Source organism: Typopeltis vanoorti, chromosome 8 (assembly GCF_054136105.1).
Source record: "Typopeltis vanoorti isolate ZY-2024b chromosome 8, IOZ_Tvanoo_1.0, whole genome shotgun sequence".
NCBI classification, from domain to species: Eukaryota; Metazoa; Arthropoda; class Arachnida; order Uropygi; family Thelyphonidae; genus Typopeltis; species Typopeltis vanoorti.
In genome coordinates, this window is record NC_143556.1 from 73,632,600 (window position 1) to 73,646,325 (window position 13,726).

At 35.2% G+C, this 13,726-nt stretch overlaps 1 protein-coding gene across 2 annotated transcripts in view; it reads right to left on the bottom strand.

Annotated features, from left to right (window-relative positions):
- Nucleotides 1–12,927, bottom strand: part of LOC150104101 (F-box/WD repeat-containing protein 7-like) — a 234,683-nt gene extending 221,756 nt beyond the window's left edge. For both annotated transcript variants that reach the window (XM_090396763.1, XM_090396761.1), the window contains exon 1: nt 12,647–12,927. The gene's annotated coding sequence lies outside the window, so the exon portion shown is untranslated. The remainder of the gene's footprint in view (nt 1–12,646) is intronic.
- Between the last annotated feature and the right edge of the window lie 799 nt (nt 12,928–13,726).

Consider the following 13,726-nt stretch of genomic DNA (forward strand, 5'->3'; position numbering starts at 1 on the left):
TCAACAGCTGCTTGCATTCGTTGATGCTTGAATTTCTGACTTATTGAACCTACAGCTCTCATTAATCTTATCATTTCATCATAAGTACTTGTGCTTATGAAGTACAAGTACAAACAGAAACGTGCTGAAGATATTTTCAGGTGCAAACTTTGTTTGCTTGCACTTGGATAAAGGATTAGACTAAATTTATTATAGTCTAACCAAGTGCAAAATAAACTTCGAACATCTTTCTCTAAATCCAGAGTAATTTAATAATAAGGTAGTACACCGGTTGGCAACTCGTATAGGTAAATATGACCTCTCTTTTTTGCTTCTACCTTAGTATCACCACTCTGAGTAGTGGCCCTTCCCTTAATGCATAAACTCCTTCTAGAAATTATTTAAATTAAGGGGATATTAAATCCCACATTGTTTTAAAACCGAATAAGAGACTCAAAGATTGGAATCAGAGAGTTTCATGCCGAATATAGTAAACTATAAAAGTATCGGTGATTACTAGCATGAGCTAATGCAAGTAGTCCTAGTACGTAGTACAATCTCGGGCAACTCGCAGCAAAGGTGGTAAAGTTCTGTTCGCTACTCTTGGTATTTTCCATAATGTAAAAATACATTTCCTAGGAAATGTATGCTGTTATTACATTATGGTGGGAGGTCACTACCCAGACCAGACCGATTTCAGCCTTTTTTTGAGGCTTCATCAGTGAGTAGCTAGACCAAATAAATACCTTTCTACAGATATTCAAAAAGCTGGCATCCATCATGCCCACCACACATTTCCTAAATCAACAGCTGCTTGCATTCATTGACACTTGAATTTCTGACTTATTGAACCTACAGCTCTCATTAATCTTATCATTTCATCATTTCCTTCTAGAAAGTTTCTTTGTGATTTAAAGTAGAATCTGTGCAATGACTTTGAGAACTTTGTTTTCTTCCAATTATAAGCTGTCAAATTTAAAGGCATGCTCAAGTAGGATATATTTTTATATTTTATATTTTGAATAGACCTTGTTTATTCAAAGTATTCAGATCTATACAGGCAATACTATTATTACGTGACACCTCCAAGGAGTTCATTGTGGGAGGGCACACTACACCACTAAACACAATTTACAATGGGTCATTAGATTTGCTTATGTGACCATGCAAGATAAGCTGTTTCCTTCGAATCTTTATGACATTATCTCATGGACAAAAGAACTGATTCTTTGCCTTACTTCAGAGTTTGTGATATGATCAGTGTATGAAACAGCAACCTCTTTTCATCTTGCTTTAAGAGCTCAAGTTTCACTTCCATATAGGAGTAGTGGTTTTAGTTTTTAGAGTGCTGCTGTTGCTTTTGCAATTTCGGTTCTAATATCTTGTCTTGTTCTATCATCGGTATTAAAGATATTTCACAAGTATTTAAACTGATCAACTTCTTCTACAGATGCATTCACAAGTAGGATTTTGTCAGTTTCTGTCATGGCACTTTCTTCTTGGTCAGATGCACAGATATTTTTGTAATTTTTTCATTTTTGTACTTATGATTAAAAAAGTGTGATCTAACTTTGTAGTGATTTCCTGAAGATCTGATTTGTTTTTTCTAGGGAATCAATATCATCAGTAAACTTTAGATGATTTATTTATTCTTCTTCTTATTGTGACTTCAATATCACAATTCTTCAGGACTTCATTTATAACAAATTCGACAACAAATAACAATGGTGATAATTTGTACCCCAATCTCATGCTACTGGAAAAGTAATGCTATAGGTACCTTGGATTTTAACCATTATTTCAGAAAATGAGTACAGAGACTCAGTCTATCTATTCCATAATGCTGTAAAATTTTCCAAAAAAGCATCACACTAAGCAGAATCAAAAGTTTTCTGTAAATTAAAAGGAAAAAGGCAGTTGTATGCTAGAGATGGACTGCATCTTAACATGGAAGGACATAAGAGATTGAAGAAGTTATTGTTTTCTGAACAGGTTGAAGTTATTGGGCAGGGAAACTAATATTGAAAAGGTTGAGTGTAAGAGAGAGAAACTTTAGCACTGATTGTGTATTTATTGATCCTTGTAGGCAGAATAAATTGCAGAAGAGAGGGGAAAAAAATCGGCATAGGACTACGGTAGTTAGTGACTTATATATCAGTTCTAAAGCCGGTACAAGATCTAGAGGGAATCTGCAATTTTTGTATACCAATGCTAGAAGCATTAGAAATAAGAGAGAAGAATTTTTGGCATTAGTCAGTGAAATCTCACCAAAAGTTGTAGGCATTAGTGAAACTTGGCTGTCAGCAGAAGATGTGGTCACTGGAATTGAATGTGATGGGTACAGTATTTTCAGGGAGGATAGAGAAGATAGAACAGGAGGAGGAGTACTGTTGATGATAGCTGATGTGTTGCAGTCAAAGAAAGTAGTATATCATGATGATAGACATGTGAATGAGAGTTCATTTGAGGCAGTCTGGTGCGAAATAGTGACCAACGCAACCAAATATACAGTTGGATGCTGCTATAGGCCAGGGAGCACAGGGGGAGATATTGAATTCATGCATCAGCAACTTAGTGCAATGAGTGAAGGCTTAGTGATTATTATGGGGGATTTTAATTATGGTGATATAAATTGGAAGGAGGAAATATCACGTAGCAAAAAGGAAATGGAGTTCATACATCTGCTACGAGATAATTACTTGAAACAGCACGTAACGGAAGGGACACGTGGTGTGAGAGTGTTGGACCTGGTTATTGGTTCAGAGGTTATATGCTTAAGTAAGGTGACCTCGTTACCTCCAGTTGGTGAAAGCGATCATGTGGTATTGACTTGGGAGGTTGCAAAATCTGTGGATTTTTCTATTAAGAAGGGGTATGTACGAAACTACAGGTTAGGCAATTATAACAAGCTTCGGAGTGAGCTTGCAGCCATCCCATGGCAGAACATATTGCAAGGGAAAGATGTTAGCAGTGCTTGGGATAAAATCAGCGGGTATCTGAGGAAAGCAATATCAGATTGTGTCCCCATGGTCAGGAGGTCAAACAAGGCAGGCATTAGATGGATGAGCAGTAGTATCAAGCTTGAACTACAAAAAAAGAAAATGTTATGGAGAATTTACAAGGAGAAGGGCGATCAGGACACCCATGAGCAGTACAAGGCTCAAGCTAGGAAGGTTACCAGCATAGTAAGAAAAGCTAAATCAGATTATGAGAAGACCTTAGCCAAAGAGATCAAGGGTAATCCCAAAGAGTTCTTCCGCTATGTGGCAAGTAAGAGGAAGAATGACTTCGGAAGGATAACCTTAGTGGGTGCTGATGGTATTGAGGTGACAAAATCAGATGTAATAGTCGAGTTACTGAGTGATCACTTCTCAAAAGTCTATCACCCAAGTGAGGATATCTCTATACCTATAGCAATACCTAATGTGAGAATTGAAGCTAAAGAATCAGAGGTATTAAATATATTGCGAAACTTAAATGCAAACACTGCGGTAGGCTTAGATGGAATATCAGCTCGGGTGTTGCGTGAATGTGCAAAAGAATTGTCAACCCCTCTTACCTGGATATTTAATTTAAGTTTGAACTCTGGTATGGTCCCTAGGGAGTGGAAGTTAGGCAAAGTGGTTCCTTTGCATAAGGGTGGCTCTAAAACTGCAGAATTGAATTACAGACCAATCACCATCTCAGGAGTAGTGGTAAAAGTATTGGAAAAGTTGGTTAAAGACAAAATTCAAGAATGGGTGGATCAGGATATGATACTCTATAGAGGCCAACATGGTTTTGTTAAAGGTAGATCCTGCCTTAGCAATCTATTAACTATCCATAATAGAATAACATCAGAGTTGGACAAAGGAACTGGCTACACAGTGGTACTTCTGGATTTTGCTAAGGCTTTTGACAGGATATCCCATAGAACACTGTTACGCAAATTGGAGCAGATGGGAATGGATATTAAATTGGTGATATGGATAGGAGAATGGCTCAGGGAGAGATACCATAAGGTGGTGTATGGAGGAGCCGAGTCCAGAATGAGGCAGGTGACCAGTGGTGTGCCTCAGGGCTCTGTGCTTGGGCCAATGTTGTTTAATTTGTATATAAATGATATAGGAAACGGCTTAAAGGGAGATATTCAGTTGTTTGCTGATGATGCAAAGTTGTGTAGTGCAATAAAAAATCAAGCTGATGTTGAAAGTTTGCAGGAGGATTTAAATAAGCTGGTAAAATGGGCAAAAGAAAATGGATGTCAGTTCAATGTGGAAAAGTGTAAAGTCTTGCATTTTGGGATTAAAAGATTACCAGCTGTGTACTACATCGATGGAAAGGTACTCCAAGAGATTGATGAGGCTAGGGACTTAGGGGTATTGGTAGATAAGGAGATGAAGTTCAGAGGACACATTGCTAAGGTGTCCAAGATTGCACATAGGATTACTTGGTTGTTGAGGAACACACTGACATCCAGAGATAAAGAGGTTATTATTCCCCTTTATAAAGCATTGATACTTCCACATTTGGATTACTGTGCTCAGGTCTGGTCACCTGGATTCCTTGGAGATGAGGAGGCTGTGGAGAGGGTTCAGAGAAGAGTGACCAAGTTGGTGAGTGATATAAAAAATGCTCCCTACATTGATAGATTGAGAGCTTGTGGATTGCAGAGATTGGTTGATAGGCGAAGAAGAGGGGATATGATAGAAACATTCAAATTACTAAAAGGTTTTTATAGGATTGATGCAGGGGAAATGTTTCAGCTGTGTGATAGTGATGGAAGAACAAGAGGTCATCTCTGGAAATTAAAGAAGAGTGTGGTTAACAAAGGTGTCAGAACAAGGTTTTTTGCCTGGAGGGTGGTGAATGAGTGGAATTCATTGCCTGACTTTGTTGTGAGCTCTTCATCTGTAAATGAATTCAAGAAGAGATATGACAGATATTGTTTTGCTAGCTTGGGTCTCCCGCGATGAGTCTACTGACTCCATGGAGATACCCGTAATAATAATAATAATAATAATAATAATAATTACTAAAATTATGGCACATTATTATGTTCTATGTATTTTTCTCCAAAAAAAAAAAAAGCATCACACTAAGCAGAATCAGTTTTCTGTAAATCACTAAAATCATGGCACATTATTATGTTCTATGTATTTTTCTCCAATAATATAATGTAAATTATAAATTAAAAATGCCAAGAAATTATATTCTTGGTTTATTCCTTTATTCAAGTGTAAGCAAACAAAGTTTGCATGTGAAGTAACTTCATATTACTTGCCTTAGTATCCCATAATGCAAACCACATCTTTACAGACATCGCCATATTCCAAGTTAAGGAGATTCATAAAATAGAAACTAGTAAAAGTGCATGATCAGAAAACAAAGGAAAAATCACATTTCATCATCAAATTCCTGATATGTACCATCGGGGGGGGGGGGGGGGGGTACAGATAAAAGTTTCTAACTTCCAATCAACAATTTTCCTCCAAATTAATGTGTCATTTTGTCAAGACTTCAACAATGTAAAATGATAGTACAAATGACCCATTTTCATATATTTTAAATAGACATAGACTGACCAGACAATCTACAAACTGTTTCAGAATCTTAAGTGGCAGATGATTTTTATTACCTTGTGCAATATAACTGCTCTGTTTACTAAGGGACTGCAACAACTTAAAACAAAAGTATCATGTTGGACTTTACAGCAAGGTACCCCATTACCAGGTTGTTTTCTAGAACAGGGTGTTCAGATTATCTAGCCCTCAGCCAACCCATTGGACTAATTAAATTAAGCTTGCCAAGAAATTATATTCTTGTTTAATCCTACATCCAAATGTAAGCAAACAAAGTTCACACAAAGTATCATCACGACTAGGCTACTTGTATGTAGAGGCTGATGACTTCACATCAGTTGTATTATTAGTATTCTGTAATACAATAATGCATATCATGATTTTACCATGGTACTAATTTTCTATTGGGTTTCAATGTTTTGTGGATGGAGCTGATATATATATATATATATATATATATATATATATATAATAATAATAAAAAAAAAAAAAAATATATATATATATATATATATATATAAAAAACACTTTAATTTCTGGGGACAATATTTTCTTCATATCCTGAGGGAATAATTCAGATTGCCGGCCTGGTTGGCTGAGTAGTTAGCATATCTGTTCTCCAACAGGCTGTAGATTTGAATCCTGCCATGGGCATGGATGCTACACTTGTCTTTAAGTAACAGATGAATTTCATCACCCAATGTAAGACCACATTTCCCACTTACTGGAGGCTTGAATTGGCATGAAAAAGTTTCATGTCTCTGGAACAAAGTTTCCAGACTAGGTAAAATATACATTTAAAAAAATACAATATATATATATATATATATATATATATATAAAACTGATAAAAATAAGGAAAAAAATCTTAGAATACCCATGGTACAAAGTGTATAGATTTGAAATAACTTTTTTGTGGGTGGAAGTAACATAAAAAAAAAAAAGATACAGTTCAATACTCAAGTTGGATATTGCTCATACAAGCAATGTCGAACTTGAGTATTTAGATTTTGATAAAAAAGAAATACATGTTTAGGATTTGTGCAGTTATATTTTTGCATCTCATTATGGTACTTTCAGAGGCATTTTTACACGGTAATTCAATACTGATAATGCATAATTTAACAATGAGCAGAAGATTACTCAGCACTGTTCAAGTCAAAGTGGAATCCATGGTCTTCTTTTTTGGAAATAAAATTTCATTATTTTATTTTTCAGAAATTAAGGATAAAAGAAATAAACTGATTAAAATGTTAAATAGTATTTCGTAGTATACATATATATTTTTTTCACTTCCAACTCTCTAAACATGTGTAATATAGCTGAGAGCTAATTACTGTTAAATGCAGATGCCTAAACCCAAATAATCTGTTGATAATGATGAAATCCATGAAAATCCAGGACTTTGTTAGAGCTTATAGTAACACTAAATCCTTATCTTGCTTTAAGAATGATAAAAGTTATATAACCAAAAGTAGTGATCCTACTTATTAATGTTTAGGGATGATACTGTTATGTTTCAAAATCCTGATAAAAGTAGCGGAGCATAGTGGTAGAGCCAGGAATAAAATAAAAGTTATATTACATTAGAAGAACAATGCGGCAAATTAGGTCATTCTTACCTTTTGCAGGAAGTATTCCTGATTAAACAGACAAATGCTATGAATTATATTTGATATATATATTAAACAAACTCCATTCACTTAAAATGTTTCATCTAGTAGAATATCAAATTACAGTTAAAATCTTCAGCTTTGTTCTCTATGTTTTATATATACTGGGTGATTATAAAATAACGTCAAGTGTTCAGAACCCTCTAGCGAGTAATATACTGGATGAAACACACCAATATTTGGTAGACGTACACAGTGGAACATGGGGATTCGATTTAATGGGAAAAAAATAGTACCAAAAGTCACCAACGGGGGAAATTTTTACTCCGTAAACAGCGCCAAATTAACACACGCAACTGTCGCATTTGGGATGCAACTAATCCGCACGTGTGTCTGCAGATGCCTATCCACTCGCCCAAAGTCACAGTGTGGTGCGGATTTACGGCATCTTTTATCATCGGTCCATACTTTTACGAGGAAAATCGCCAAAATGGACCAGTGACCTGTTCCGTCAATGCTAACAGGTATGCCAATATGCTACAGAACTTTTGGTTCCACAACTGCAGCAAAGAGGATGTCTTGATTCAACCATTTTCATGCAGGATGGTGCACCACCCCACATCAGACTTCAGGTACAGCGTGTTTTGCGACAACATTTCTCTGACAAAAGAATCATTAGTTGTGCATTTCCCACGCCATGGCCACCAAGATCGCCTGATCTCAATCCTTGTGACTTCTGGCTGTGGGGATTTCTTAAAAGCATTGTGTATCAAGGACATGGACCCAATATTCCAACTTTGAAAGATCAAATAACGTTACACGTGAGACAAATCAATTCCGATATGTTGCGAGCCACCGTGGAAAATGTCGTGCACCGTATGCAGTTCCTGGAACATCAGAATGGTGGTCATATTGAACCTCATTTGTAATTAACAATAAACGTCATGAAATCTATGTGTGCTATCTCTCATTTGCCATTTAGTCATTCATTAGTCACACCTACTAAAATTAATTTGGCAGCGCCAAAATTTCCCCTGTTGGCGACTTTTGGTTTTTTTTTTTTTTCGTTAAATTGAATCCCCATGTTCCACTGTGTACGTCTACCGAATATAGGTGTATTTCGTCCAATACATTACTCACTAGAGGGCTCCGAACACTTGACGTTATTTTATAATCACCCTATATATATATATATACATACACACACATACATACATTTTCTATTGTACTACTTATGAAAAAAATATCAACAAAGCATTCCAAATTTTAAGAAATACGAAAAAAAGAAAGACTGCTTGTATTCTAATATCTAGTTGCTATATTTTGTTCCTTATATCTATAAAACCTTTATTTAAAAAGTCATCATTAGTTAGTTACATATATCTCTAACATAAATTTAACTAATTTTTTGTTTAAGAATTTTTACAGTTTTTATTTGTATCATGAATTCAGTGTTAATGAGGGGAGATTTATATTGGGAGTTGTACTGTGACAATCATGAAAGTCACAAAACTACAATGAAAATTTTTAGTATACTAAATTTTCTGATTATAATGTCTTTAGTTCATAGCATATTTAACACTACATATAACAACGAAAAAATGATCCATTCAGAATTACTCCATCGGATCATTATTTCAATTGGAAATAATAAATTAATAAAAAATTAATTACAAATTGAGGTATATGCATCTATTTGTAATAATATTTTATTTTGTTTCCCCTTCATCACCAGTTACGTAGTTTATTTAGCAAATGAATGTCAACAATAATAATTTGCTTACTGGTGGTAGGTGAGCAAAGTAACATCAACTGTATAACAAATAGTTCAATATCAATTCAAATGTCTACTATCTCAATTTGTTTTTCTCCACCACTTGTATCTTCTCCAAGTAATTTATTTTAATTTAGCTCATACCCACAAAAGGTTTTTATGTATATATTTTTTTCAATTTTATGTATTTTTATTTATTATTTTTACATAGTTCAGAAACCCTACTCTAGAAACCAAACATGGAACTTTTTCAAGCCACTCTTCAGGCCTGCAATAAGCAGGGTGGCGGTCTCACACCAGGCAATGAAATTTATTAAAAGAATTCATTACTGAAACAGATGAAATTCATCTTCTATCTAAAGACAATCACAAACATCTCTGACCACATTGGGATTCAGATCTACAGCCTGTTGGCTGAGAGAAGATATGCTAAGCACTCAGCCAACCAGGCCAGAAAAGAGAGAAAGTGTCAAAGGTGGAAGGAGTGATCATGATTCAATATATTTTTCCATTTTTTCTTTTGCATGTTGGTTCAATAGCCTGTCATGGTCAAGTAACTTGGCTAGTTGGAAACCTAATTAATGCTCTGATCTGTATAGTGTATTATGGCTGTAAATTGTATGTATGTGTTCTTCTGACTGGCTTGCCAGTTTTGTGAGATCAAAAATCCCTACCACTTCCACACGAGACTGGCTAACTCACCCTCAACTGAAAAGATCTGATAAAGGCTCTTCATATACTAGATGGGATTCAAACAAAGGTCTTCCCAATCAAAGAGCACTGTCGATACTAAATGAACAATGGCAGCTCCTGTACTAATATATCTTTCAAGCACCTGCGTAGTGCAATTGGAAGAACAATGGAACATTGCATCCTTTTGATTGGAAATGACGTGTGTTTGATTCTTGTTGTGACAAGAGGAATATTTATATGGGCTTTTTCAATTCAAGGTAAGTTAGCCGATCTCATAAGAGGTAGCAGAACTTTTTCTCACCAAAACTCGGCTTTTTCATCCTGCATACAAGCAAATCAGCCATGAGAACACATGCAATTTACAGACAAAAAATACTGTTGCTGAGACGATATATGGTGTTGATGGTAGTAGAATTACTGTGTATGTGTGTGTGGTTGGAGAATTAAACAGTAAGATGATGAGAGGTGTGTAGCAGAGTAGAGTGCCTGCTCACTACGAGTCCTTGAAGGTGCATTTGGAGATATGAATTTCTCAAAATGTAATATCCTGAAAAACACTATCAAGCATTCTCATTCAAGAAATTAGCTAGAAAGACAATATTGTTTGTAACATTTAGTATTTAAAATACAGAAATCCTAATTATTTTTTAAATGTCAATTATTATTTTCAGACCTCCATGAAGCCAAAAGATTCATTGCGGGAGGCCCTTACTGTCACACACACACACACACACACACACACACACACACACACACACAGCTCATCACACCATGACTTAAATTTATCCATTTACTATCTCCACTCTCTCTCAGGCAATGCATTCCAATCACCCCACCATATGCAAAAAACCTGCTCCAACTCGTCTACCCCTCCTCATATAGTTTCCAGGGATAACTTCTTGTCTCTTCCCCATTTTATGCAAAACCTTATCCACATTAATCTGGTAATAATCACTTGACAACTTATACATCTCAATGATATCTTCCTCCTCCTTAATCTGTCTTCATACACACAGTCCAGAAACCACCTTAGTCAGTTGTCTCTGAACCCTTTCCAATATCTCTTCATCCTTTTGTAAACCAGGTGACCAAATCTATGCATAGTATGGCTTGATCAAAGCTTTATAGAATGCAATCATAACATACATACTTCCACACATCAGTATCTTTAGCATCATTACCATAATTCCTGTACTGTCCTCATGATTTTAGCAATATGTCACCTAAATGTTAGGTCCTTGTCCATAATCACTCCCAGGTCCATCTTTAAGATATTCTTGCCAGTTGTATACTCTGCATCCTATCTTTACTTCCCAAATTCTAAACATTACACTTTGCAGCCCACTCAACTTGACTTGCCCATTTAGTCATGCATTCATGTACTCTTGCTACAATATCTGCTCATAGTCCCCCAAACTTTGCATGATCTGCAAACAACTGCATATCACCATTCAAGCCTTTTACCAATGTCATTTACATACATATTAAACAGTGACAGTCCCAAAACAGATCCTTGTGGCAAATCAATAGGGACCTGCCTCTTCTGGGATATCACTCCTCCATACACAACTTGCTGATACCTATCAGGCAGGCAATCTCCAATCCAGCACACTAACTTACCCTCTCTCACCCATTCCAGTTTAATTACCAGTTGGTCATGCAGCAATCTATTCACATGAACTTTAAATATATCAGTGACATATCACCCTTATACAATGCAATAGTCATCTTGTCATAAAAAGTAAGCAGCTTGCCAAAACACCATCTTCCTTTAGCTGACCACCAAAGAGAATGCTGCTGTTGACAACCCAAGTCAGAATCTAATTCCTAACCAACCTCTCTAACACCTTAACCAAAGCATTAAAAAAGTAAGCAAAAACTATTCTACATTATACTCTTGTGTTTTCTCTAATTCCAAAATAATGAATGGCAAAATGCCTAATGGGTATCACTGTTTGTTTTACCCTTAACAAGAAATAGACAACAGCAGTGCTTTACATTCATATTGTTTTTTCAAGGATGTATAACCTATTACTAAACCATACATGAAAGATTGAAAAAAAACAATACAAAAGATTTAATTCTAAAATAGATAAAATTCCCCATTTAATGTTCACATCAATATCCAATAACATACACTTGTGAAACGATATTAACAAAAATTAATTTTATCATACAGGAACAAAAGTAATCGAGCATTACAATAAATTCGGTTTGGTATCTCTCCAGAACATTACGAAATACCAAAAATTTGTACAAAAGATGACGGATAAACATCACAAATTATTTCACTACAAGAATAAATATGCAATTATTGTTTGCATATTTAACAAAAACGCTGTTAGCTATGACAGCTTGATTATACACATACAAAAATAACTGAATATTATCATTTCGTTCAGAATATTATCAAGGAGTAATGCAACTATTCGTGTACTAGCAGATGGATAAACATTACAAATTTATAATCTCCCACTCTTTATATATATATATATATATAAAGTGAAATTTTCAATATCACACCCATTTCGTAATCTATCAAACCAGACTTCAAAGAAAGCAAACGGAAGAGGAACTTCATTCACCAACTAGTAATGAGGGTGACAAAGTCAAAGTTTAAAAAGTATAGATAGAAACCAAGCAAACTGAGATAACACACCCGCATTAACTTCGCCCTAAGAAGGCCAGTGCAATTTTTTGGAAAGGTGTGAATTTCGAATATCTGGTTTATTCCACAGATTACTAACAATAACAAGAAACTGCAGAAATATACTGGATCGCGTGTAGATTCAAATTTCATTGAATTAATGTCTTTAAAGAGGTTTAAAAAAATACACTGCAACACTATAAAGATAGTATACATATTTATTTGGTGTTGCTAGTTAGTCATGATGCTCGATTGATCTTTGTGTAATTATCTTGTGAATGATTAAATTGATGATGCTAAATTGCCGTCATAACCTACCCAAAAATGACATGAAAACATTCTAGAAAGTAGTATATTCTAGAAGGTCAACGGCACTTACCGAACTTGATTCTCAACCTCCTCAGTAATACTGTATATATAATTTCTCTCTATCTCTGCTCTCTCTCTCTCTCTCTCTTGTACTGTCAACGCTCACAATCTGGCACTCGTAAAATTTTAGGCTTTTAATTATCTGTTAGAACATTCGAATCATCATGACACCCCACATGAACGACAGAGAACTAAATTTTTCCTTTTCACTAATTTTGGGTTCTATGAAATTTCACATGCACTATTTCTTACTACATTATCGAATATACACTATACGTCCATAATATCGACAGCCATGTTGCATACAACAGATGGCCCAACTTTAACCAATCACAATACAGCCTGCTTATTTTTTCATTACTCTCAATACCAAACACTGTATATACATATCGCATTTTCTGAATTTAATAAACAATTATCAAACACAGATTGGTACTATACAAGTATGTCACATGATTTGAATGATATCAAGAAATATTCCAATGAACGAAAAACAAAAATTAAGTATATGAACAATAAATAAGTATATGATTAAATCTTAATATTTTAATTTTTTTAATTTTTTAACATTCCAATAAACGAAAAACAAAAACCGAATTAAGTATATGATTAAATTCTAAACTATACACCTCAAAAACAAAAGCAATTGGTTGGCTGTTAAAAAACCTATTATACTTAGAAAAACAAATATTTTTGAGACATATTTCAATTAGTCTTCTTTCTTTGTACCATTTGATTGGTCAAGTCTTATTTCTTCGTACCATCTGATTGGTCATAAAGCAGGCCTGGTTGGCCGAGTGGTCAGCATATCTATCTGCTCTCCAGTAAAAGGCTGCGGATTCGAAACCGGCCGTGGGCATGGATGTTTGTAATTGTCTGTGAAAAAGACTAGTGGTAGTGGTGGTGGACAGTAGATCGCGTTGGTGTAGCTGCAGTTAATTGTAGTTGGCGGATTGAGTGGTGGAGACAGAGAGCTGTGGAGTACATGCCCTCCCTCGATGAGTCCTTGGACTCACTGGTGGTGTCATCTAATAATAATAATTAATAGCAATATCCTTCAAAGCTGAAAATACTAAAACGAAATACACAC